The following is a 26,540-nucleotide window of genomic DNA, read 5'->3' on the forward strand; positions in this document are numbered from 1 at the left end:
TAGCCCCATAAGCAAAAATGGGTCAGGTACTCAGCTGGTAAAAGTCAGCAGAGCTCCATTGACTGCAACAGAGCTATGCTGTTTTACATCAGCTGAGGATCTGGCCCATGGTCCCGGTGCCAAGAAGCTTATAAAGTACATTAGGTGCTCTATGGCCCCAAGCAGGGTGGGGGGGAAAAAAGAGAGGTTTCCATATTCCGTATCGCAAGACGCCGCTCATGTTGGGTCAGATCATGAGGACCCCTTAACGCAAGATGCTTCCTCTCCCCTCCATACACAACTGTCAATGGCCTATCACTGTAACAGTGCCTGTGCCCTCAGTGAGCAAGACTCTGAAAACGGGGCAGGGAGGAGCATAGAAGAGGGGAGGTGATGGCCCCCCACCTTTCTCTGTGCCCACTTGTGTAGAAGGGCTGGTGCACTAGGGAGGAGGGAAGGGGTAGAGATGGAATAGAGTGAGCACCTTAAGGCACACAGAGAATGCCTTCCTGAGTCTCCCCAGTGCTTCCCGTGGAGCAGTGCAGCTCCACGCACCACCTATCAGGGCTGTGGTGTAAATACCGCAACATATCCCATTCTGTTAGCTTTGTTAAGTTAGCTTTTATAAGGTTGGAACGGGACTGTGCATCCCAGTAGAAAGTAGGTTGTAAGAAAGGATTTGAAGGAAAGAAAGGGAGTTTCTGTACAAAGGAAGGGAAGAGTGTTTTCCTTCGCCTTCCCAATAATCCAGGGAGCAGCTCTGTGGTTATTTTATTTCTCCATCCCCAGCAATGGGAGGGGGGGGGCAAATGTGGGACACAAAGTGCAACAAAGATGCTCAATGAGAGAGAGAAGCAGAAAAGAATATAGCTGAAAGATTCGAACACCTGGGGGTTAATGTCTTTAACATCAGTATAATTTAGTTCCATGATTCATTGTTGATTTAAATAATTTACAATAATTAATCTAATAATTAATACTAAACTAATTAGTGAAAAGGTGGAAGAAAAGAGGGTAGTAAGGAGTGCAATCCTTGCCAAGAGGCTTAAGACCTAGATAGCTGAAGATTTAAGAGGCTTGTTGCATCATGTCATCATAATTCAGTGTGGGGATGTATACGATTTCCTTCTTAACTGCTGGCACTTCCTGAATATCTTCATTATTTCACTAAAACGAACATTAAAAAAAATTAATTTACAATATCTTTTCATACCATACTTAAACACAGTAAATTATTTCATTTAGACAAAGATCAGTCATCTACTTTTTTGATGATCTGCAAGTCTGTGAATAATTAAGTGAGGATGTATGTTAGAAATTCCTTGTGCAGGTCACTGATTTATTACACTGCATAATCAGCAATAGAACTCAGAATTATACATGATTTTCTAAGGTTATTTAAGTTTAGTGCTTGTGAAAGATGCTAAGCTAACAGCACTGGGACCATATACTCAGCCTTGCTAAGGGGACTTTGTGCCATTAGAGTGGTGCAAAGTAACCTTAAAGCTTACCTGCACGTTGGCTTTACTCCAGATTTCATGGTCCACGTGGTGCAGGGCATGAGTCAGGACTGGCTGAGGTCATGGCGTGATCTGATTATGATGTCACAGCTATTGTTGTCCTGCACAACCTGTTATCTCTCTCAAAGCATTTTTCCGTTTAATGCTTACTGTAAATTTGTACAGAATATAAAACTAGAATGCAGGCTCCTATAAATGCAAAAATCTGTGTGTGGGTGGAGGAGGGGGAATGGACTTGCTATACCACTAGAAGCAGATATGATACTGTCAACAGTAGATCTTCATCGGAGTATATACTGGGGCATTTTAAAGAGCAGAAGACAATGAAGGTGGAGGGGAAAAATAAGGTTGCCAGACATTAGTAATGTAGTGAAATGGGCTTTATTTGGAGCATTCAGCACTTTACCATAAAAGACTAAAATATTTTCAAGCTTACAGTAGCAACTAGGGGTCCCATTGAAAACCAGGGCCTCATTGTGCTAGGACCTGTACACATGCACAGTGTGAGAGAGTCATTGCTCTAAAGAGCTTATATCACCTAAAACGCCTCTTGAATTCCTGGCACACAGCACAAACTCCAGAGCAAAAATGGATTCAAACCAAATGCTTTAAAACAAGATTCTGAAAAAGTAAAAGAAGATGATAGGAGGGATTTCTTTCTTGGGCTTATAAAAAAAAATAAGTGGCGTGTCCTGGTAAATGGGAAGCTTTTGTTACAATCAAATAGGAAATTAGTGTGGATCTCTGTATGCTTCTCACTGCAAAATAAAGGAAATTGCTTCTAACCTGGAATTGATGCAGCTCATTGGATAAAGTGACAAGCCTTGAATAGCTTTGTTAGTACCGTACATGCCCCCTGGTGGTTTTTTTCTGCTCATTCTTTTATGAATGCACTGTAAATAGGTATGATTTTAAAACAAAGGGAGCAAATGGAATATATAGAGCTAATTAAAGACATGATAAAGAAAGAAAACTGAAAACTGTGATGCTCCCTACCATATGGGAAGGGGAGGGAAAGGAAAGTGGAAATTTAAACCCAGCCCCCTCTACACTTCAAATGGTATCATTTCATAACTACAGGTATCCATGTGCATTTTTGTTCATAGAGGGGTCAGGTTCTGCACACACACACACACACCCGCTCTGTTTGCAGGGCCCCAGCAGCACAGAGGAAGGAAACTGGTTCCATCACTGTAGCTGGGGATTACTGCTGCATGAGAGAATCCCCACAAGGCATTGAGATTGCATAGTTGGTTCCTGGTCATGCCACCCCTGCAGCCTCCTGTCCAGGGCCGTGTTGGGGTGGAGAAGGGGTTTGTCAGGGGTGCAGCTGGAGCATGTTGCTCTCCAGATCTCCTCTATTGACCAATGACATTGCCAGCTAGTATATTTTAGAGGAGATTGCAGGCTGGTCCAAACTCTGCTGGGCCTGGGACAAACATAAAACTAGCACCAAGAAAAGGTAGTAGTAACTTTCTTCTGGTTGATTCCCTATTCTACTGGCCCATTGGAATCTGTGCTCAGAAGAGGATATGGGCCATAATTTTGTGTGTTCATGTAGGATGAAATTTATCCCAGTGCAGAGGACCAAAGGAACATACTAGACACCAGGTAAGCCCAGAAAGCCGGATTTAAGTGATGTAATTGACCATGTGGTGGGTCCTTTGCACTGGGGTGAATTTCATCTGTATTGTATTTCTGAACAATATATGTTCACGCATCATATTCCTGTCATGTCTGTATGGCTTCTATACACAATTATTTTAGTTCTGATACTGGCCTTTTAGTCTGAAAGTTTATTTGGATTTTGCCTTTTTGTGTTTGGATGCTGTCCTTTATAGGATTTTTTGGTCAAGTTTTACAAAAATTAGTTTGATTATATTTCAATGACCAGAAGGCAAAGCATTTTATGAGTGTAAGATACTTTTTCTGCACTCGTATGTAGCTGTGCTATAAAACCTAAACCTTGGTGTGTTATTTCCCCCTTTATCCAGACTAACTCCTTCCCACCCCTACCCACCTTTTGGAGAAAAACATGTTTCTGGTTAGCGGATAGCGAAGTTGGTAAAAGAGCCTATCACATGAGTAGTGTTCTGATACATTTATAGACTGAAAAGTTGTCTATCAATGCAGAAACGTAAGGGGATTGAAATAGGGTTGCCTTGGCAACTTCCGAGTCTTGTAGTATTAATCAAATATAAATCAAGGGTCCAATTCTGCACACCCAAAATATCCATTGACTGCAATAGGAGTTTTGAGTGGGCAAGAAATACAAGACCTAGAATAGCCTGGATGACTAGTATTTGCCCCTTCATTATTTATCTTAGGACAGCAAAAAATTAATGGCACAGTTCACAGCTGCTACATTAAACAAGAGGGCCAAGTTTTTGCACAGCCAAATGGCCCCTTGGTATCACTGTGAGTTTTGTCTGCATATGGGATGCAGGATTTGGGCTCAGAGTTTCTCTTTTACCCCATCACTCTCTTTACATTACTTTACATTTCCCTTTTCCTCATTAAGAAATTTGACTTTAAAAATGTGTACTTCGGGAGAGTAGGTGTTGCAGTCCTGATTCTGTAAACTCTTGTTTACATGAGTAATTCTTAATCTCAGCAAAGTCTCATGGGCTGTAGAATCAGTCTGTGTGAGCCAAAGAGTCCTTATATAAGGACTCATCCAATTTCCATTAAAATAAATGGAGAGATTTGCTTTGAAATCCATGGGAGTGGGATTGGCCCGACAGTCATAGCTATGATGGATTGGGAGATGCTCTGTAATAATTTATTAATACTGTTTGTCGGGCTGTTTTCTGCATAACTATAATAACTTAATGCAACTGGAGAATGTCTTCAAAAACGGGCAGGTAAGGAAAGACTGGCTCAAGATAAGCCACCTTTTTGCTTGAGAATTGTTAAGGGACAATGCCAGGACTACTAGCTTTAAAGAGTATGTCTACACTTGAAGGGTAACATTGCCGGCGGTTACATTGCTGCTCAGACCTACTTCTCTGCAGCCAACTCTTCCCCTGTTCCTGGTACTGAGACTCACCAGACCTTGTATGCATTGCTGCTGTGCTTGTGCTTGTTCTTTTATAAACTCTTGTGGACGCTTCTGCTGCTCAGCCTTCCACGCAAGGAGGGACTGTCGTTCCACCTAGTAGGATGCCAGGAACAATTGCATAGCCTTCTGCATCTCCATTTGTTGCTCCACTAACCATAGTAGTGTCTGCTCCATCCCCCAAATGCTGTCTCTTTGCACCGCTTTCCCTATCTAGTCCTCTGTCACCACAGCTGAGGGAATCACAATCCTGGACAACCCCCCATGTGTAACAGGGGCCAGTCTCCACTCCTGTCCTCTTCCCGTAGAAACCACACAGGTTCCACCGGGTGTGCTCTCAGTGAAACTTTGTCAGTTTCTCTTCACCAGTATCACCACAGTCCCATGCCTATATACAATATTAGCCAAGCTTTAGGCCCTCTCAGCAGGACCTGAGGGCAGAGAGGTCTCCCCAGTCTGAGGCCCCTGAATGACTAGACTCAGCTAGCTCTGTTCCTCCCTCTTCTGACCCCCTCCACTTCCTTCCTGTGCCTGCTTTATCAGCCCTGGACTGATGGGTCCAACTGATGGGTCCACCAGCCTGATCAGATAATTACCCCCAATCAGCTTCTCCTGGGGCACTAATTAGCATCTAAGTGACCAGAGTGCAGGCTCCCCTAATCACTCCCTGCACTCTGTCACAGTCTTCGATTGTGGCAAAACCCATCATGGCCAAAATGGTCATGGAAGAGGGACCAGAAAGGAAGGAAAACAATTAGGGAGGATGGAGACACAGAGGAAATTAAAACACCAAGGTTGGGGAGAATGGCAGAAACAAAGTGAAAGACTGAACCCTCTAGGGCGGAGCTATAGCGTATAACAAGACTGGGACTTTTGTGGTGTGGGGGGGAGGGATAAACCACTGCAGAAGGCATTGCTTCCACTTGGCCTGGGCCTTCTAAATCTTCTATGCAGCCTTAGTAAAACCTCAAAAGGCCCAATTCATTCATACTTCCATTCCAGATGTTGAAAGGACACTTCCACAGCACATGAAATACTGTTTGCAGATTGATATATATATATATTTTTTTTAAAAAGCATTGAATTAAAATAAACCCTCTGGATTTCAAAATATCTCAGTGTGAACAGCTTTTATGGGGGTGTTTCCTGGGAGAAAGAGGGTAAAGAGCCTTTTTTTTTTTTTTTTCTAAACTGAAGGACCATAGACTCCAAGGATGCTGGGGCTTGGTAGGGCTGGATTCTTCATTTCCCTGCACTTTGTGCCATTCCAAATTGTGTTGCCTGATGGGAAAGGCACCTCAAGCTGTGGACTGGCATTCTCCTGTGGCTGGCTTCTCTCTAAGGGCTTGTCTTCACGTACAGTGCAACAATGGGGCAGATGCATTGATGCAGCTGGGCCTCTAGTGAAGGCGCTGCTGCGCCGATGGGAGAGCTTCTCTTGTCAGCGTAGTTAATCCACCTCCTGTTGATATAGCGCTGTCTACGTGGGGGGTCAGGTCGGTATAACTACATTGCTAAGCGGTGTGGATTTTTCACACCCCTGAGCGATATAGTTATGCCAGGATAGGTCTGCAGTGTAGGCCTGGCCTAAATAAAAACAAAATAGTCTTTTGCATCAATTTGAAGTGGGTGCAGCATTTTACCAGGTCTGAACAATAGAATTTTGCCCTCCCTTTACTCACGGGTAGAAGTAAGGAAGAAGAAAATCTGTCTCCACGTCTGTCCCGGATAAGTGAGTTCTCAGACAGTCTTTGTCTCTTCGTATAGGAAATGAGGCCATGGTAGAAAGCCTGTGACACGCTTTTCTGAGCCATGATATCCTCCGTCAGTGTGTTTATGTTGACGAAGAGTTAGAAAGGTAGACTGTCTAAGCATTTTAATAAGGAAATAGTGGTTTTGATTCACCGGCTCAGTTACTCCATTGCTTTCAGTAGTTACAGTGGTGTAAAACTGGAGAGCCACAGTGGTAATCAGGCTCGGAGTATTAGGAGTTATTTGAGGAATGGAGAGAAAATAGTCACGAGCAGAATCTGCTGAAAAGAGGAACAAAGAAGAAATTGGCATGTCCTGGATTAACCAGCCCTCTCTACCATGCAAGTTGAATGGTGCAACACCACCCAGCCAGATAATAGACTGAATTTTTTTAAAAATTGCTAGTGCTGACACTATTTAAAGAGCATAGGAAACTAGTGGAAATTTAGGCTGAATGTGTCTCATTAGCTAATCCTGAGCACACCCTTGAGAGTTAGGTAATTAATGAGGTAGTATTTTACCAATGAGGAAACTGAGGCAAAGAGATTAAGCAGTTCGCTCCATAGATGGAGCGGGGTTAGAACCTGAGTTCCTGACTCCTACCCCTGCATGCATGCATTTACTGATTCATCATAATTGTTTCAAAATAGCTCAATAATAGCAACTCTTGGACATGTTTTGCCATATTCAGCCGCATTGCAGAATCCGTTCGCTATTGCTGTAGAGATTAAATGGAACAAAAATTACATGTTTTGCCACAGATTCCAGGAGGCTTTCAGGAATTGCTCATCACACTTTTCAGATATGATGATTTTTATCAGACTTATCTAGAATAAACGTTACTGTTCTTGAAATGACGGTGGTAGAACTAGGTTAGGAGTAATGGTGACTCTCTAGTGGCACTGAGTTAAACCTCAATTTTTAGAAAAAGATGTTGAATTATTACATCTCCTGCATTTGCCAGTTTCTCTCTGATAAGCATAGTCAACGTCTTACTACTTATTTTACTGTCAGCTACTTAAACCTCCGCCCGCCCCCCCAAAAAAAGAACTAGGGCTCCCAGGCAGCAGAGGATTTTGTGTCAGCAGTATGATTTTTGCAGAAAGTAATTTTTTTGTCATTCCTGCCCTATTTACCATCAAATATCTTCAATTCTGAGGCTTACGTATTAGCCAGTGCATGGTGATACACTCTGCATAATCGGTCAGCTTCAGTTAGTGTGTCTGGATCCCTGACTCCACCCGGCCCCTTTGAACAAACAGCATAATTTTTGCTCTGCTTAAATCTGAGTACTTACTTTCTATTCCTTCATTCCCTTTTGAAGTTTTAAAATATCAGTTGGTATTTAATATGATCTTTTATACCTGCTCTAGTGGGTTTTTTCCCCCCGGGAAGATGGATTCCAAGGTTCAACAAGAGGTTAATTTTGTGTTACTTAGTTCTATTTACTTCTGTACGGTGCTATACGCTTCTTTTATAAAGTGTCATTGTGTTCGTGCATCTCTGTGCACCTCTTCATTATGCAGTGTCTTTCTCCATGCTGTACACACATTAATAACCAATGATGGAAGAAAAACGAGTTTGAGTTACATGCTGAACTCCAAACTGCAGTTATTTTGAATGTGTCACAGAAAATGTTTAATGGACTAGGGATCAAAATGAAACCTGATATACATCACAGGAGAACTCAATAATTGAAGCATCCCAAGAATGTCTAAGTAATTGGAATCTTGAGCTCGCTAGAAGCTTTATTCATTGTGCCCAGATTTTACCTGACTAAAGGCCTTTTCTTCTCTTTTAACAAATATAGATCAGATTTTAATGCACAGAATTAATGGCTACAGCTTGCATTGTGCCATCTCCAGCCATGCTCATCCCTGACTGTTCAGAGGAAGGAGACTAGATCCTCTGCCCCCAATATATTGATGATGGAGAAATCCCTTCCTGGTCAGCTGAAGCCCTGAAGCATGAGCTTTTAGGAACATAAGACATAAACCAAAAGTGAGCCCCAGGGGTGCTGAGCCCTGCCCCTACCATCTCAAGTAACCCCATCATATAATCACACCCATACATTTGTCCAGCTCTCTTAAAACTAATTAAGTTGTTTGCCCTCATAACTACTGTTGGGAGGCTGTTCCAGAACACCCCCTGAAGGTTAGAAACCTTCTAATTTCCAGCCTGAATTTGTTCATGGCCAATTTATACCCATTTGTTCTTGTGCTAATGTTGTCCTTTAGCTTAAGTAGCTCATCACTCTCACTAGTATTTAGTCCGCTCTGATGTATTTACAAAGAGCAATCATATCTCTTCTCAGCCTTATTTTTGCTAGGCTAAATGAGACTTGGTGTTTTTGTCTGCTTTGATAAGAGAGGCTATCCATTCCCCAATAATCCTAGTAGCTCTTCGCTGGACCTGTTTTAGTTTCGAATGTTTTTTTCTTGAACATGGGTGACTTGAATTGTATGCAGTATTCATAAGGCCTTGTCAGTACCTTGCCTTATTATTGTTCTGGATGCTGGGGATTTGAGAAGAGGCACATAGGAAACTGAACATGTCCTTTGCTCAGCACTTCTGCATTGACTCCTCAAGAGGGGGAGCCTGGCGGGGTATCTGGGGCATGAAACTGGGTCTTCAGTTACATGTGTCCAATAGTTATAGTTCTGGGTCTGCTTAGGCAATGTGGCCCCTTTCTCAGTCCAGGAAATCAAAGAGCAGTTACAGAGGGGTTGCAGAGATGCCCAGCTCTCTGCTTGTGGATTGGGGAGTGGATTCCATTCCCCCAACTCTCCTGTAGTCCCTGCACAGAAATTCTGCCTACTGACAAGCATGCATGTCTGGAGGTGGGAGGGGAAAGGGGCTGAACTTCACTGAGGGAGTTTTTTAAAGAGGATAAGTGAAGAATAAATGCTATCTTGAAACAGTTTGAATTAAAGAGAGGATTCATAGACTGAGGAGGTAAATGCGACAATGATGATTCTGGGTGAACAGCTTTTTTTGGGTCAGTGTAACTCTTATTTTCTGTACTTGAATTATCTGCAAACACACTGTGACTTACTGATTTGTTCACTGTTCACAATTGCTCAACAGATATTTTTTGACAGCAAAGCCTGTGGCTTTTCAACTGTTGGATGTGATTATTCCTTCTAAAATTTAACATTCAATATTTCAACTTTGAGGAGCTTAAATGGGACTTAAGTGATGCCTGGACCTTGTGTAGCCTTTCTGCACAGGGTAGATTTCATCCACAGTGAAAAAGCAAACATGGCTGAAGCAAAATTGTAATTAGCAGTCACTTAACTGTTAGTGAATAATTTTCCTCACAAGGATTACAAAGTGTCTGTGTAATACAGATTGCAATGGTCTTTGTTTGCACAGTTTAAAGGCAGTTTCTCTTACTGCCGGTGTATGGTAACAGGAGTGTCTTTGGTTATGTAAAATATTTATGAAGTTACTTAAATGTCAGAAGTAATAATTGTTGTAAATCACAATCTTATAAATGAGTAATGAACACTGGGTTGTCTATTGGTATCGGCTTTTTGAACAAACCTTTTCCACAAGAATAGAGGTTGTCTCTGGTTACAAACCTTTTCACCATATTAGTGTAGTCATTAATACTGCGCTGTAGTGTTCATTCCCATTTATACTAGGGATGTAAAATGTTAGCTGCATAAGCAGTAGTCTTACCAGTTAGCTGGCCTTAACTGTTAACCCTGGGCTGGCGGGCTGGCCGGCCCCAGTGGCCCGGATCTGGCTGCCCAGTCCGCCAACCCCAGTGGCCCTACGCTGTCTGCCCGGTCCGCTGACCCCAGCCGGAGTGCTGGAGCAGTGCCTCCAGAGCAGCGCTCCCTGGCTAGAGCAGGCCCAGCAGCACCAGTCGGATCGGCCCCAGCCGCTTAATCAGTTAACCATTTAAATGAAATATTTTTAATCATTTCAGTGGTTAACTTTTTAAACTGTGTTTACACCCCTAATTTATACCTAACCACTCCATTGCTACCCGGTCAGCTCAGCTGATTGTACCATTCCTGTCCAGGGTAACCGGCACCAGCTGTGTGCTGTAAGTGCCTGGTGCATCCTAGCATTCTGCTGGTTTCAGTGTAAAGTTAATGAAGGATGACAATGTGCCTGGTGTGGTGGAATGCCAGTGATGAAAGAAGTAATTACACGTTGATGAGCTGGACAATTTATCTTCTCCTGGGTAGAAGCCGTGAGGTTCTTTCACTCGTAAACATGGAAGCCCTCGGGTCATCTGTTTGCCAGAGGACCAGACTGGACTCCCTTTTGGAGCTTCTCCTTAATCATCCAGAAAACAGTGACTGTTTAACCATGTGAATGTTCCCTTTGGTTTTTCCCACCTCTTAGGGGGGATCTGCCATGCTAGCCCAGAAAGTGAGACAAAGTTGGGCCAATTTTGCCCCTAGTAACTCCTTTGGGGAAAGACTCCATTACACCAGGGATGAACTTGGTCCTGGAAATGGAACCTGTTGCTCACGTACAGTACTGCAGAACACTGGCACTAGGTTGCAAGACTCAGCTCTGTTATGGGGAATTTTTGAAAGAGATGGCAAAAATATACCCAAGTTACTCATATAATGGGAACGATGGTTTAACTAGATATTACATAAAGGCTGCCAATATAAAGGTATGGCTAGATTGCTGCTTTAAGCCACTGTGTGGAGAGTATGCCGGGAGACCATGAAGGAGTATAGGGGGTTCTGGAAGCATTCTGCCTGAGCAGCCAAAGAGTGCCTCTGGGAACTATTGTGGAGCAAATACCGGAACAAAGCTCATCTTCCACCTTTATGCAGGGGGTGACATGCATTCTCTGCTGGAGGCTGCAGAAGAGGAATGGGATGCATCCGCTTTGAGGTGTCTAGTGTTGGCAGCAGTTCTAGGCTGCTACAGTGCTTGTGTCTTTACTCTGACAATGAAGAGACACGATGCATGGGAGTGTGTGGGAGGGGGAGGGGAAGGCAGATAGTTTTCGTGCCTTGTCCCTCCTTTGGCAGTCTAGCGGAGGGGAGACAGTCATACAAGCTGTGTGAAAACAGACTGTTAGTAGTTTCAACTCCTTCCACTTGAAAGTTTGAAGACCCCAAGAGATGGAGAATCTCCCACTTCCCTTGATAGTTTGTTCCAGTGGTAAATCAGCATCATTGTTGAAAATTTGTATCTACTTGGAATGTGTGTGGCTTCATTTTGCAGCTGGAAGGTCTTGTTATGCCTTTCTCTGCTAGATTGAACAGCCCTTTAGTACCTAATATTTTCTCCCCACGAAGGTACTGATGCACTGTAACGAAGTCACCACTCAATCCTCTTTTTGGTAAGCTAAACTTATAGAGCACTTTAAGTCTCGTTGTGAGGCATTGTCACCAGCTCTTGAATCAATTTTGTGGCTCTTGTCTGCACCCTCTCCAATTTTTCAACATCCTTTTTAAAAATCTGGATACCTGAACTGGACACAGTATTCTAGCATGCCCTCTTCCCTACTTCTACTCTCTTCTCCCCTCTTTATACATCCAAGGATCACATTCACCTTTTTTGCCACAGCATCACGTAGGGACCTCATGTTGAGTTGTTTGTCCATTCTGACCCCTAGATTCTTTTCAAAGTCCCTTCTTACCAGGACACAGTCCTCTATTCTGTAGTACAGCCTGCATGCCTTCTTCTTAGATGTAACCTTTGCATTTGGCTGTATTAAAAAGCAATTTGTTTCAAGGAGCAGAGCTTACCAAGAGATTCAGATCACGCTGTCTGACTGCACTGGCCTCCTCATTATTTGCCACTCCACCAATCTTCGTGTCACCCACAAATTACATCAGCAGAGATTTTATATTTCCAGCTAATTGGTGAAAATGTTGAATAGTGTTGAGCCTGGTACCGAATTCCATGGAACCTCATTAGAAAGACCCTCATTCAATGATGCCTCCCCATTGACTATCACTTTTTGAAATCTTTATTTAGTCAGGTCTTAATCCATTTAGCGGGTAATTTATTGAAATTGTGTAATGCTAATTTTAATCCTGTTTGTTTTTAAGTCAGAATGTCTTGTGGTAATAAGTCAAAAGCCTTAAGACTATGGGCTAGGTTTACAAAGGTACTGAGGTGTCTAATGCTAAGATTTAGGAGCCGAAGTACTGTTTTTAGGCACAACTAAGATTCACAAAACTCCTGCTTGGCTGATGCCTAAGCCTGGAGGTGCTTAAACTCATGCTGTCCCTACATTTTTGGAATAAAAGTTTGGTAGGTGCCTATATTTTTGCCTTTGCCAGATGAGGAGAAGGGCTTTGAATGGACATCTGCCACCTCTTCAGTGAGTTCCCTAACCACTGGGCTATAGAGTCATTCTAACTCTTTTGCTGGTCCAATTAATATTTCATTATTCAGTTATTTAATTAAAGTGGAACAACTTCAGGAGGCGAGATTTAGGGAGACCCACATCAGAATATCCCATAGCTTGGTGGTTAGAGCGCTCACCTGAAAGGTGGCTGTTCCCTGTTTAAATCCATTCTCATCAGGCAGAGGGGGGACTTGAATCAGTGGTCTTTCACATCCCCAAAGGTCATAAGGGAGGTCCTCATCCTCCTTTCTGCCCTCCCTCACAACTGTTTTGTGTGGAGGTAGGTGGCTTCTGAGCACACTTACCAGCGCAGGCCCCACTGTGAGTTAGACACAGGAGCGCCCATATTTCCCAGTTAATGAATCGCTGGCAGAGATATGCATGGCCCTGTTGCCTGGTCTTAGTCATCTATCTCTGTGAGAGGGGTGGGGCTTAGCACACCCCTCTGGTTTCCATCTCCCATTGGCTAGCTTAGATGGCTCCTCGCCTAGTGTGCTGCTTTGTGGATCGCATTCTAATGTGCCTGTCTCTCCCCATTCATTGTTTAGAGCCTAGGTGCTCTTCTCAGGCTTTGTAAATCACAGTGGTGTTCCTGTGATTTTTTTTCTAGGTGCCTAAAAGTTAGGCACTGCAACACTCAGCATCAGAACACCTAAGGGCCAGATTTTTAAAGGTATTTAGGCACTGGTTAATAAAGTATTACAAACTTGTTATTTCATCAGAGAATGAAATCAAGTTGATTTGACAAGACCTATTTTCCATAAAACCATGTTGACTGGTATTAATTAAATAGCTTTCATTTAATTCGTAATTGAATCCCATATCAGACTTTCCATTGTTTTGCCTGGGACTGATGTCAGGCTAACTGGCCTGTAGTTGCCTGAATCATCCCACTTGCCCTTTTTAAAATAGTGACACAACATTAGCACTCTTCAGTCTTACAGAATTTCTTCAGTATTCCAAGATCTATTAAACATTAACATCAATTAATGTTTAACAATGGGCCAGAGATCTCCTCGGTCTGCTCTTTTCAGACTCCTGGGTGAAAGTTGTCTGGGCCTGCTAAGTTTAAAATGTTTATCTCTAGTAGATGATGTTCTTTAACGTCCTCCTTAGTTACTAATGGACTGGAAAGTACTTTCTCATCCTCTAACTGCTAGTCAAGTGACTAATTCATCATTTTTGGTCATAGTGAGGTCCCAATAGGTACCTAGGGTTGGGTGCAATACCTTGTGTTCTATACTGTGACTCAGACAAAGGTAGAACAAGGAGCTACACAAAACTTGGCAGCTCTTCCTGGGATGGGTGCATGCTGGAGAGTGTTTGGGGGTGCCAAGTAATGAGTGGTATGGTGGGAGGTGCTGGAGGTATCTGGGGTAGGGGATGACAGTGGGTTGTAGTGATAGATGGCTGGGTTGGCAGCAGTATTAGTATTTCTTTGGGGAAGAGGGATGCAGCAGCAATTGCAGGGCTTTCCTGCAATCTGGCTGGATGTGTGGCATCTCAGCTGGGTTGTGGAAATTCATGTCCTCCGTCAACCCTGCAAGCAGGCTTCTGTTTTGTGAATCTGGTTCTTTTTATAAACAACACTAACCTTGAAATTTCTAAACCATACCTTATGGAAAATTCCATATCCCTTGCTTGAGCTTCCCAGTGAAGCATTCTCTCAGTTGTGATTCATTTTTCATGCCAGTTAAAAGCTGGTAAAGGACTTAAACGGCTTTAGTGCTTGGGCATTCAATATGTATTGAAATCTATGCTGAATCTTAACAGCTAAACTTGTTTTCAGAATGCAGCCATTCTGATACATAAACAGTACCACTGTAACTGTACATAGAGCCACACATGCATTTTTAACCCTGCAAAATTCTGCTCAACAAAATATCTGAAGCCATAGCAGGTAGTGAACTAGTAAGACCATTAGGGGGCACCAGAACAACAGGAATAGGTTTGAGCTACTAATTAGCATACACACTGTTAATGTCTGCTGGGTGCAGTCATGCAAAATCTACTGCTAAAAAGAAAAAAAAAATTCTCTTCAGTTTTTATATGAACATAATTTTCACCAATGTGTCCACAGTGTGCTGTTTTCTGAGGAGACAAGCTGCTGTTAGGGAAGATCCTACAGTATGTGTGAATTTTCTCCAACCTTCCAAGGAGCAATTGCTGCTGTCCTTTTTTTATAATATGTAATTTTATACAGAGTATTACTTAAGATTTAGAATAGAAAGTATATATTTACTTTGAATGTAGTTATCACTGAGAGGTTGGTGTTCAATGAAATGTGAAAGCATGTTTGTAAAGATATACAATCCTATATTCAACGTAGCATGTATATCCACTGAGAACTGAATCCACAAATGTTTGAGAAACTAGTATATACTTTTAACTGAAGACATTTGAACTGTCAGTCATCCAAGGAAGAAACTACTCAGCCTTTGTGAAGACTTAAAAGGATACACGGAGAGGTCCCTTATGACCAATTGCTATGTATGGCTTTCAGCCTGGGTAGATGGTTAGAGCCCTGAAAATCTGTGAATATCTGCTTTATATCCGGCAATATCTTAATCTGCGGACGCGATTGCAGTTGTTTTAAACATTTTTGCAGATTGGATGTGGATCCAATTTTGGTATCCATGCAGGGCTCTCTTAGTGAGGTAGGGGGCTGATGCAGATGCAAATGCGAATGTGGATAGATATATAGATATATATAAAAAGGTGGAGTGCAGATCATGGGTCGGATACAAGTTAATTATCACAGATGCGGATCCAAATTTTTGCATCCGCCCAGGGCTCTACAGATGGTCTGTAATTATTCCCTTTGTGGCCATGGGGAACTGACATGACATGGCATCTAATAGGAAGCAGGGAGGTAAGTACTCCCTGACTTGGGGTATCTGTGGATCAGGAGCTCTGGAAGCTGCTTTTTTATATGGAAAGATATCCGTATCCTTCTTTCAGCCATTCTTGGTTCACTGCAGGGCAGAGGCCTTGAGCATTGTTTTGCAACTTCTTGGGATATTCCTTCTCGATTTTTGACCAAAGTTTTGGACTACTATATTGTTGTTCAACATTGGTATCTAGCACCATAATACTGTAGGTGAACTTGGTGCTTTGTACAGGGAATTGGAACAATCAGAAGAAGCTGTGCCCTGAAAGAATATACCCCAGTTTTCATGTTGAGCCCAGTACATCCTGAGACAGGACTTTGAAGAGTTCAGTGCATGCTGTGTGAGCCCTCATTCAGAGCCAGCATGATCAAAGGAGCTCTTAGGTAATGATTTTGCCACTGAGTTTCAGTGCTTTGATTGATGTAAGGAGTCCCTGGTAATAGGTTTTCTGAAGGGAGTGGCCACTGGCCAGAACCTAGACCTACTTAGCCAACGCAGTCCAGGGTTAGCCAAACTTGCCTGACTCATCTTGCCTGACACATCACTGCTAAGCCTAAAGCTGCCAGGGACTGTCACAGTGAAATTGCTTAGAGGTCCTTTATCAGGTTTGTTGTGTTACTGACCCACCGACTGTGAGATAGTGTCTCTGATGCACAGATAAGCATTATAGATGATGTGAAGCACAAAAAGGACACACATTTTTGATAGTAAAAACACCCAACAGAATGGATTTTAGAAGTGAAAAATATATCAAATAATATATATTTCCAGTAGAATTTTGAGCAAACATCGTATAATGAGCAATGAATGTAGCAAAGAGATTAGAAAATAAGATCATTGCAGAACATCTGGCTTTCATCAGACAACCGTGGCCATTTGGAAATTCCTGCTCTTTCAAGCTTACTCAGTCTTTTGTTGAGGGTTAATTTAAAACAATATAAAGAACTGTACTGTTGCTTAATTCCAAATCAGGAAGTCACTCCCTACATTCATGCAATTCTTTAATTCACTCACTAGATGGAGATCAAAAGCAATCCAAGTTGTGTTAGTCTCCTCTCCTTCCCTAAATTACCACTGCCACAGCAGAAAATGAAAATACATGATACTATTTTCCTTGACAAGCTTTTAAACTTTTTTTTTCCGTCCCAGAATGATTAATCTTTTTTCCAGAATCTTCTTAGAGAGTAAAGAAGAAGCAAGGAGTTTGAAAGGTGCTGTGGAATTGGTACATCATTACGATATTGTTACTGCAATTATCAAGTTATTTGATAAAACCAAGGAAATGCTTCTGCCACTGTCATTACCAGATATCCAGGAAATGTCTCATGACTTAAACTGGAATCAGATTAGTGTCTTTGCCACAATCAAGGAATTCAAATATACCAGTTTCCATTTAATTGCAAAAGCCTGAAACCCAGTCTCTGACTACAGAAATCTACTATCATGTGATAAAATATGTAGTACTAGGTAATAAGAGGAAATGTGAAGTTCTGTTCAGAAAGTTTGAGGGTGGATTTTGGTAAGACTCAAATCGAACTGATGAGAAACATTTTATACTGCCAGATCCAAAATTATAAAAACTATCCCTATAATAATTCTCATCCCTATGTCTTGAGAGCATTGCCAGTTTCTAAGGGAAAGAACGTAAGATGAATTTTAGATTATATAACTGGAAAATGTGTTCTATAACAGAGAATCAGCCAAAGACTTTCCTTTTGGTAAAAGCTGGAAAATAACTTTCAGGTTTAGAGCTTGTGGAAGGAGTTCTGTGTGATGGTGGGGGGAAGACTAATAAATACTGTCAACCATTGAAAATATCTAGAAAAGGTCAATTAATACTGTGCATGTATGGTTCCCTTCAGAAAAACGCACAACATTCTGGACTGTAAGATCAAGAGGGCTACCTTATGGCCTCCACTACAGCCCCAATGTGCCTCTTGAGAGGAACAGAGGACCCATAAAATTCCGCTAAATGGGAAGCTGGGAATTCCTCTCAGAGTGGCTAAGAGTTGGTGTAAACAGCTCTGTATAACTCTGATGTGCTGGAGATGAGAGTGGGTGTCGCAGTGGCTGAAATGTAGTGGTCTCCTGTCATCCCTCATTTGTGTAACAATCCCTGAGAGGATGTTAGTGTGTGCCATTGAACTGGGACTTTTCTGTGCTATTTTAGCAGGATTATTTCCTGGCCATTTTTATGGCAGTTCTTGGAACAGGTGTGTTGAATCATTTTATGTAACTTTGAGCAGTTCTGAGGCTGCTCTAAATTAGCTTGCATGCTGAGCATAATTCTGGTACAGCTGAGGATCTAGTCCAGAAACTTACTGAATGGATGGCATTTACATCTTCAAAATAAACTGAATCATAATCATAATCTCTGGAAAGGCCAGCAATTAAGACAAGGTTTGTACAGGGAGATCAGTGACATAGGTGAATTGGCTGTGCAGCGTGATAGAGGTAACTGATAAGTATCCACTCACAGATGATTGCAGAATTTAAAAATAAATAAAAGGAAACTGGGATGTGTATAGAAAATATTTTTAAAGTGGAGATCTACGTATAGGAAATACAGTGTCAAGCAAGATTCCAAGCTGCTGAGCACATGATATGATTGATACACTAGTTTTGTTAATTTAATCTGGTTATAATGAAAATCATCTGGGGTTAAAATAACAGTTTAGAGTTTCTAGAATGTTAATAGGAGAGCCTTATTCTGTAGCCACTCTACATGCAGATTTCAAAGTAGCAGCCGTGTTAGTCTCTATTCGCAAAAAGAGAAGGAGTACTTGTGGCACCTTAGAGACTAACAAATTTATTTGAGCAAAAGCTTTCGTGAGCTACAGCTCACTTCATCGGATGCATGCAGAGTGGCTATGTAAGTGCCCCATAGTACTTTGGGTATGGAGAGGTTATGCCATGTAATAGTTGGGTTTTTTTAATTGGGAGTCCATCATGGGTCAGATTTATAAAGTTAGATCTGCACTATTGCATGCTTACATTTGCATGTACAGAGTATATACATTCAAATAGTCTGTGTACATGCACACAGCAGGTACTTGCAGGTGGCCAGCTTGGCAACTGTAATGAGTTATTTGTATGCCCCAAATTTTATAAATCTGTCTCTGGAAATGGAAAGGAAAGTGGGCATGGGCTGCTACATGTTCCCCTGAGCTGTTCTTCCTGCTAAGAGATGGCCCTCAGACTCAAGTTGACCTGTAAACCTGGTGTTGATTCACTTTGATTATTTTAAGTTAGTGACCTTTGACATGTGAGACTTATAGAACACCTGATTTACAGAGCAACTCATCTGAAGCTTCTTTGGTGCCTTTTGGTTTTTTTCCCTTGTGTTCTGGACTTGTTTTGCATTTAGGCCTCTTGAGTCTGAAAGGCACAGTTGTGTCGTGTGTATGGGGCTACGTGCTCTCCTGCCACAGTCAAAGGCAGAGTACATGTTACATAAAATGTTCCAAAGCATCAGTTCCAAAAACTGCAATGAAAAAGACCAGGAAATAATTTGCTGGCTTAAATACTACAGGAAAAGCATTGGAAACATCAGTTCAGTGCACACATTGGCTGTGCTTCCATGATGCACCAAGTTCCCCCAGTCTGTTTACCATCCACACCTGTTGCCATTGGTTCAATGAATTAGTGACTTTGGCCCACGCAGTGTGTTCCATAGTCTGCGAGTAGCAGGCTAATATGGGCAATAGCTGCACTGACTTGTAGAATTTCCATACCTTGCTTTCAGTTGTGGGGGAAGCGTGTAGTCTCTGGCTCTGTGAAGCTGACTTCTTGCACCTGGAGTCTTTGCACAGCCTGCTTGAAGAGTCTTGAAGGTATAGTGCAGCATACATATTAATGGTAAAATTCTGCTATGAGTCAGTGTGGCCCAACAGATAAGGCATTGGCTTGGCAACTAAGTGCCCTAGGTTCTGTTCCCAGCTCTGTTGCTGATCTCTATTTGACTGTGGGCAGCTTAACCTCTATGTTCCTTAGTTTCCCCATCTGCATAAAATGGGGATTAAGAAGCACATTTGTAAAGTCCTTTGGGATCTACAAATGAAAAGCACTATAACATGGCCTAAGTACTCAATTTTCACCTGTGCCTTTTTTGGGGAAGCAACTTTCTTTCCATTTGTCCACCCCCCCAACCCCTCCATAGTGCCTAAAAATATCTTAATCTGGCTCCAAGAATTTTAAGGTTTAAATCTAATTAGAGAGAGCTTGACAATGGTGTAAATGCATGGCTATGCTGCTGCTGGGGTTTGAAAAGAAGGATCATCTGCAGTAGCATGAAGGGGGAACTCAACTCAGGGGACCCAATAAAATGTACAAATATAAAATTATAGTAGCAAAAATAAGTATTTTCATCTCCTAGCATTTAGATTAATTATCAGAAGCCTATGCAATAGTAATGAATATTGGCACAGAACTCATGAGTACACTGAATGTAATTAGTGTAATTAGGATGGATTTTATAATACACAGATTAACATCTGTTAGAGTCAGATATCAAGATTCATTGTTTGAATAAATATTGACCTTTTTGCTCTCAGGTCAATAAATCTTGAGTTTGGCCTTCATTTAATACACACAGTAGCACTTAGTTGTTCCCTGTCACCAGCATCGGAGTGTGTAGAGTTCAATTGCCCTTCTACTTTGCTGTAGTATATTGGTGGGAAGCACTATTTCCACTCCAATTACAAAAAAGGATTGGGGTCTAATCCCTACATCCTTTACTCAGGCAAAACTCCCATTAGGTTTGCTTGTATAAAGGATTGCAGAAATATTCAAAAATCATTGCTAATGATGGTGGAAAAATTGGTGCTGCATGGTGATTTGCATCTGCATATTTGTCTCATGCTTTTGTGGTACACCCCTCTGCATTGAGATATATCTTGTGTGTATGCTGATGGTAATACCTGTAATGTTTTTTCAAAACTATCCAGCTTTCTATTGTGGACTGAGGTGTAAAGTCTTCTAGAACTTTGGATTTTAGTATTTTTAGGACACCTAAAAATAGATCCCTGTTTAAATAGAAGTAATTTCTCAATGGGATTGAAATGGAATAAGTTTCTTCCCCATGAACATACAGTAGATGTAGGGGTGTGTGTGTGTGTGTGTGTATGTATGTATGTATGTGTAGATCACTCTATAAAGAGATCTGATTAGTCAAAAATATCCAGAAGTCCTATAATTAGGGCCCTACCAAATTCACAGTCCATTTGGGTCAATTTCACGATTACAGGATTTTAAAAATTGTAAATTTCATGATTGCAAATATTTAAATCTGAAATTTCATGGTGTTGTAATTATAGGGGTCCTGACCCAAAAAGGAGGAATGGGGGTGGGGGTCGCGGTATTGCTACCCTGGCTTCTGCGCTGCTGCTGGCAGCGGCATTGCTGTGAGAGCTGGGCGGCTGGAGAGCTGCAGCTGCTGGCTAGAAGCCTAGCTCTGAAGGCAAAGGCAGAGCCGCCACCAGTAGCAGCAGAAAAGTAAGGATGGCATGGTATGGTATAGCCACCCTTACTTCTGTGCTGCTATCTGCAGAGCTGGGCCCTTGGTCAGCAACCGCCACTTCTCTGGCCACCCAGCTCTGAAGGCAGCAACGCAGAAGTAAAGGTGGCAATACTGTGACCCTCTTAAGCCTTGTGACCCCCCTGCAACTGCCTTTTGGGTCAGAACCCCAAATTTGAGAAATGCTGGTCTTCGCCGTGAAATCTGTATAATTGTGTAAAAGCACACAAAAGACCAGATTTCACAGTCTGATATATTTTTCATGGCTGTGAATTTGGTAGGGCCTTACCTATAATATGTAATATGGTTATAACCAATAGGAATTCTTCTAAAACATATAGAACTCATTAGAGAATTATATCCTTTCAGCAGAATATTTAAGGCATTTTACAAAATTTAATAAAGAATTATGTGGGATTTTCAAAAGTGCTCAGTGTTACTCTGTTCCTATAAGTCAGAGATGAAACTACCATTGCTTCAATGGGAGCATAGTTAGGCCAATGCAGAGTCACTGTGAAAATCTCACCCTAAGTCACTGATAAATAGATTGGTTCAAAAATGCTACAGAAAGATTATTGTTCTCTATTAAATTGTACAGACCTCTTCAATAAAGGAAGGGAAGTTTAGCAGACTATCAAAGGCAACTTCTCTAAACTAGGTCATAACTACTTTAAAAGATCATCAGATTGTTCAGGGAGTCCTGCTCACACAGGGTTTTTTTAATTAACATAGGAATTTTGGAATTTAAAAACTGGCTAATAAGGAAGGTTACTCAGCCAGAATAATGCAATTTGTTTCTATTAAGGCTTGCTTTTATCACGGTATTCAGTAAAAACACAACTTCAGTGCAGAAACTCAGCAAAAGCAAGAGTTTGAAACTATTTTACCTTTTCTCTCTTTGGTATCCCACTGTTGACAAGTAAATCACAAAGGCCCTGATCTAGCAAAGCACTTTAGCATGTGCACTGGGGCCCAAAGCTAAACAGAATTGCTTGTAGGGAAATTTAGAAAATTACTGCATTGGTGATTTAACCAAAGATGTTGGTAGTAGAGCTAAGACTTTTGCATGAAATTGGCAACTTTTAAGGTTAAAGGCAACCCCCAATTTGCAGAAGGGTTCAAGTCCTCGGTAAGCATGCAAAGGGATGATTCCTTGTGTTGTGAGCTGGCCCTGTGGCACAGCCAATGGGAAAAAGCTAGACAACATTCAGTCCAGTATTTTCTGCCTCACTGAATGTGGACTGAAAACACTGGATGGGGCTATTGGGGATGGGTGAGATGACACCTCTACATCTCCCAAACACTGTGATGTTCAGGCACAAAAGCAAAATTTGAGCAAAAGTTTATACCAACCTACAGGTGGAAAATCATCAAGAATGTGATTCCCAAAGTTTTTCCTGCTTGAGTTCTCACCTGCTCCTACCCCATAAGGCCAGCACAGATTGCTCCACCCTGGGTTTTTCCATCCTAACTATCAGAGTAGCAGCCGTGTTAGTCTGTATTGGCAAAAAGAAAAGGAGTACTTGTGGCACCTTAGAGACTAACCAATTGAGCATAAGCTTTCATGAGCTACAGCTCACTTCATCGGATGCATAAAAATGGAAAATGCAGTGAGGATGTTTTTATACACACAGACCATGAAAAAAACGGGTGTTTATCACTTCAAAAGGTTTTCTCCCCTCACCCCACTCTCCTGCTGGTAATAGCTTATCTAAAGTGATCACTCTCCTTACAATGTGTATGATAATCAAGGTGGGCCATTTCCAGCACAAATCCAGGGTTTAACAAGAACGTCTGAAGGCTCGTTCACCTGCACATCTGCCAATGTGATATATGCCATCATGTGCAAGCAATGCCCCTCTGCCATTTACATTGGTCAAATTGGACAGTCTCTATGTAAAAGAATAAATGGACACAAATCAGATGTCAAGAATTATAACATTCATAAACCAGTCGGAGAACACTTCAATCTCTCTGGTCACGCGATTACAGACATGAAAGTTGCGATATTACAACAGAAAAACTTCAAAACCAGACTCCAGCGAGAGACTGCTGAATTGGAATTCATTTGCAAATTGGATACAATTAACTTAGGCTTGAATAGAGACTGGGAGTGACTAAGTCATTATGCAAGGTAACCTATTTCCCCTTGTTTTTTCCTACCCCCTTCCTTCCTCCCCCCCCGTTCCTCAGATGTTCTTGGTAAACCCTGGATTTGTGCTGGAAATGGCCCACCTTGATTATCATACACGTTGTAAGGAGAGTGATCACTTTAGATAAGCTATTACCAGCAGGAGAGTGGGGTGGGAGGAGAAAACCTTTTGAAGTGATAAACACCCATTTTTTCATGGTCTGTGTGTATAAAAACATCCTCACTGCATTTTCCACTTTTATGCATCTGATGAAGTGAGCTGTAGCTCACGAAAGCTTATACTCAAATAAATTGGTTAGTCTCTAAGGTGCCACAAGTACTCCTTTTCTTCATCCTAACTATAGAGCCTTCCCATCTCTTCCCACCAACCTCACCAGCCCGAAGTCTGACTTGGTTCCTGAGTCCCTGAAACTCAGCACCCTATCTTTGCTCGTACTCCTGTTGTGCAGCTGCACAATGCTACTGATCCACTCCATCACCTGTAAACGCCTCTGTTTCCAGCCCTCCTGTCCCCTGGTAGAAATCTGGTTCTGTTCCTATCCTCTCAGAGTCCCTCCCATTTTCCCACTCCCTCCCCCATCATATGCCTATAAACCTGTCTTTCTCCTGACAGAGTCTCTTTCCATCACAGCCACCTGCCATCACCCAGCCCAGCTTGGCTCCCTTTCCAGTTTCAGGACCCTCCCCACTGTGCTGTGGGATGTGAGAGGAACCATGCCGATGACTGGAAGGGCTGTTTGGCTCTTTGTAGAGCTTCCTCAATTTTAGCAACACTTCTGCATAGGCAAAAGTTGTGAGAGGCAGAATACCTTACAAATTGTGTCTTGTGACCCACACTCATTTCTGTCCCATGGTCTTGGCCAGAGAAGCACTAAGACCTAGAGTTTGCAAATACAATACAGAAGTCACAGAAAATCTCAGACAAGATTGTTCCTTGTCATCCTCCAAACTCCACCCATCTCTTCAAAAGAAGGTGATTTGGTGTATAAATATTTTAAAAAGAATGTTACATGTAAATTTTAATTCTGTTAATATAGCAGATACCAGAGCAGGTTTCAGAATTCCTTTGGACCTTCAACCCTGGGAGATGTGTAAGGAAAAGGGGATTCTTGCAATCCTGTCTCCAGACTGAAGTGTTGTACAGTGAACTTGAAAGCTGCATTTTAAAAATATTAATTAATATTTATTTGCTCATATGGAGTACTAGAAATATGAAAGCTTAAAGCTTTTGCTTGCTTAATTAAAATATTCCTATAAGAATGCTCCACAAAACTAAAAATGTTGTTACTCCTATTTATAGTAAAGCAATAAAGACTTTATATGATCAGTTATAATGTATTTAATGAGAGCAATAACAGTTACTCTGAAACCCATCTGGTGGCCGGTCTCTCTGCCTTTGCTACAAGAAATGAGCACGATGCCCTTTGGGCCAGTCCTGCAAACCCTTCTGTGAGTAGCCTCAACTCACACAAATAATTCTGTTGGCACCAAGAGTAAAGATTAGCAGGGGGTTTGCAAGTATGTCAAGGTAATTAAAGTCATGGGGCCAAATTCATTCTTAATTCAACTCAAGTAAAGGTGATATTACACCAGGGCTAAATGTCACCCTTGCATAGTTGCCATAGGTTGCTTGTGGCAAGGAATCCCACAACAGATCTAGAATTTTGTTAGCTTTATTATGTTTCTATTAAACATATTGTTTCCAGACATCTATACAAAACATAGTATGGGTTATTAATGATAAGTACACCGCTTTTGATGAGTACAGCATACAACATTTGTTAGAACCATTTTTCCGCTGAAACTTTTGGTTGCATTAGGGTTATTTTTCTGGTGGTACGTTTCAGTTACTTTGACTGTGGTGTAGATTGTAGCACTTAGCTGCTGCCCATAGTAAAAATCTAGTTCACAGACTGGTCTTGGAGAAACAAAAAAGTTTCTGGAGTTTCCCCCATTCCATATTCCCAAATGTAAGTTTCTAGGCCCCATTATGGGATGCCGCTCACCTCCCCCTCACCCCCACTTCTTGGCCAGCCAGGGCTGCTTCCTTCCTATTTTCCATGTATACTCACCCACTTTCAGGTGAGCTGCTTGCAGGGTGTGGGGAACATCTTGTTAGAAGTCCCTGGAGGGCAGAGGTTGCACTTTCGGCCAAGGCCTTACACAGGCTATATAGGAAGTTTCTTTCTCCCTCTCACCCTACCTACAACTCAGCTGTCTAAGGGCTGCCACAATCTAGCCCCATATGATTAACACTATTGACCAGAATTTCAGAAGCGCTTGTGCATCTTTCGCTTACTCAGTTTGTGAAAGGCTGCAGGTGTAAATTCTTATTTCAGCAATTCCTCTTATTCTCCCCCGCCCTCCCCCCAACACACACACACACCTCTACCCACTCATGCCATGAAATCTCATGCATTTGTGGGGTTGTTTTATTGTTTCAAGTCCCTGATCACGCATCATTTTAAAGCATAGAGACTTTGTAACATTTCTCATTTCCGTCATGAAGAAAAATGTCAGATACAACACACCACTGATAGCTGAATATAGATAGGAGATTAGGAGAAGAGGGAATGGTGTGACCTTAGCACAATCTCGATCCTGCAATGAGATGCATGTGGACAGACCCTTCTGCCTTCTCGGAGCCCTTTTGACTTCAGCAGAGGTCCATGGAGAAGGAGGGGTCTGACAGTGCCCATTTCATGTCAGGATCAGGGCTTGAAACAGGAGTCTGAGGAAGGTAAAAAGAATTACTGGTGAGGAATAAAACCAGGCACAATTATTGATTTTGGTTTTTGAGGGTGAGTAATGTGTTCTCTGTTAAATAGGGTGATCAGATCAAACAGTCTTGCCTCCCTTAACAGTCCACTTTTTCCCTGCAGAGAAACTGTCAGCAACCTCCATGAAGGTCATTACTCTCCTTTACAAGATAGAAAAGGATACAAAGAACCTGGCTTTGTTTTAATGCTCATTTTGCCTTTAGATCCAGTGTAAAAAAATGAACAAAGGCTCATTGCAGCTCTCTGATCTTTACTGTAATGCAAATACAGAGTGTTGCTACATATGTACCTTATGCCAGACGCTGGCTCGTGCAAACGGAATAAGAGTTCTTAACAGTAGGGAACCATTCCAAATTTCTGAAGAGACATTTATTTTTCTACAGGAGAAGTGTGTTGGGTTTTTGAACTTATGTCACCAAATAATGTAAGTTGCTTACTGTAACATACACCCACCACACACATTGCATTGTGATTTCCTTTTCCCAGTGGAGAAGGAAAACACAAGCTCATCCCTATGCATACAAAGTAAAAAGGGATGTTTTTTGTTGGTATC

At 41.9% G+C, this 26,540-nt stretch overlaps 1 protein-coding gene and 1 long non-coding RNA gene across 5 annotated transcripts in view; one reads left to right on the forward strand and one right to left on the reverse strand.

Moving 5' to 3' along the window:
* The window catches only part of LOC125631641 (uncharacterized), a 38,224-nt gene extending 36,603 nt beyond the window's left edge, over positions 1-1,621 (reverse strand). Inside the window, exon 1 of the long non-coding RNA XR_007355000.2 lies at positions 1,491-1,621. This is a non-coding gene — a long non-coding RNA (uncharacterized LOC125631641). The remainder of the gene's footprint in view (positions 1-1,490) is intronic.
* GADL1 (glutamate decarboxylase like 1) overlaps positions 1-26,540 on the forward strand; it is a 244,640-nt gene that overhangs the window by 65,594 nt on the left and 152,506 nt on the right. The window lies entirely within an intron of this gene.

Source organism: Caretta caretta, chromosome 2 (assembly GCF_965140235.1).
Source record: "Caretta caretta isolate rCarCar2 chromosome 2, rCarCar1.hap1, whole genome shotgun sequence".
Lineage (NCBI taxonomy): Eukaryota > Metazoa > Chordata > Testudines > Cheloniidae > Caretta > Caretta caretta.